This window comes from Schistocerca serialis, unplaced genomic scaffold, assembly GCF_023864345.2.
Source record: "Schistocerca serialis cubense isolate TAMUIC-IGC-003099 unplaced genomic scaffold, iqSchSeri2.2 HiC_scaffold_157, whole genome shotgun sequence".
Taxonomy (NCBI): domain Eukaryota; kingdom Metazoa; phylum Arthropoda; class Insecta; order Orthoptera; family Acrididae; genus Schistocerca; species Schistocerca serialis.
The window spans coordinates 17,501-19,496 of NW_026047716.1; positions in this window are offsets into that span (position 1 = coordinate 17,501).

The following is a 1,996-nucleotide window of genomic DNA, read 5'->3' on the forward strand; positions in this document are numbered from 1 at the left end:
TCGTACCTTAACCTAACCTATATCGTACCTTAACCTAACCTATATCGTACCTTAACCTAACCTATATCGTACCTTAACCTAACCTATATCGTACCTTAACCTAACCTATATCGTACCTTAACCTAACCTATATCGTACCTTAACCTAACCTATATCGTACCTTAACCTAACCTATATCGTACCTTAACCTAACCTATATCGTGCCTTAACCTAACCTATATCGTGCCTTAACCTAACCTATATCGTGCCTTAACCTAACCTATATCGTGCCTTAACCTAACCTATATCGTGCCTTAACCTAACCTATATCGTGCCTTAACCTAACCTATATCGTGCCTTAACCTAACCTATATCGTGCCTTAACCTAACCTAATTTGTGCCTTAACCTAACCTAATTTGTGCCTTAACCTAACCTAATTTGTGCCTTAACCTAACCTAATTTGTGCCTTAACCTAACCTAATTTGTGCCTTAACCTAACCTAATTTGTGCCTTAACCTAACCTAATTTGTGCCTTAACCTAACCTAATTTGTGCCGTAACCTAACCTAATTTGTGCCGTAACGTAACCCATGTTGTGCCGTAACGTAACCCATGTTGTGCCGTAACGTAACCCATGTTGTGCCGTAACGTAACCCATGTTGTGCCGTAACGTAACCCATGTTGTGCCATAACGTAACCCATGTTGTGCCGTAACGTAACCCATGTTGTGCCGTAACGTAACCCATGTTGTGCCGTAACCTAACCCATGTTGTGCCTTAACCTAACCCATGTTGTGCCTTAACCTAACCCATGTTGTGCCTTAACCTAACCCATGTTGTGCCTTAACCTAACCCATGTTGTGCCTTAACCTAACCCATGTTGTGCCTTAACCTAACCCACGTTGTGCCTTAACCTAACCTACGTTGTGCCTTAACCTAACCCATGTTGTGCCTTAACCTAACCCATGTTGTGCCTTAACCTAACCCATGTTGTGCCTTAACCTAACCCATGTTGTGCCTTAACCTAACCCATGTTGTGCCTTAACCTAACCCATGTTGTGCCTTAACCTAACCCATGTTGTGCCTTAACCTAACCCATGGTGTGCCTTAACCTAACCCATGTTGTGCCTTAACCTAACCCATGTTGTGCCTTAACCTAACCCACGTTGTGCCTTAACCTAACCCACGTTGTGCCTTAACCTAACCCACGTTGTGCCTTAACCTAACCCACGTTGTGCCTTAACCTAACCTACGTTGTGCCTTAACCTAACCCATGTTGTGCCTTAACCTAACCCATGTTGTGCCTTAACCTAACCCATGTTGTGCCTTAACCTAACCCATGTTGTGCCTTAACCTAACCCATGTTGTGCCTTAACCTAACCCATGGTGTGCCTTAACCTAACCCATGGTGTGCCTTAACCTAACCCATGGTGTGCCTTAACCTAACCCATGTTGTGCCTTAACCTAACCCATGTTGTGCCTTAACCTAACCCATGTTGTGCCTTAACCTAACCCATGTTGTGCCTTAACCTAACCCATGTTGTGCCTTAACCTAACCCATGTTGTGCCTTAACCTAACCCATGTTGTGCCTTAACCTAACCCATGTTGTGCCTTAACCTAACCCATGTTGTGCCTTAACCTAACCCATGTTGTGCCTTAACCTAACCCATGTTGTGCCTTAACCTAACCCATGTTGTGCCTTAACCTAACCCATGTTGTGCCTTAACCTAACCCATGTTGTGCCTTAACCTAACCCATGTTGTGCCTTAACCTAACCCATGTTGTGCCTTAACCTAACCCATGTTGTGCCTTAACCTAACCCATGTTGTGCCTTAACCTAACCCATGTTGTGCCTTAACCTAACCCATGTTGTGCCTTAACCTAACCCATGTTGTGCCTTAACCTAACCCATGTTGTGCCTTAACCTAACCCATGTTGTGCCTTAACCTAACCCATGTTGTGCCTTAACCTAACCCATGTTGTGCCTTAACCTAACCCATGTTGTGCCTTAACCTAA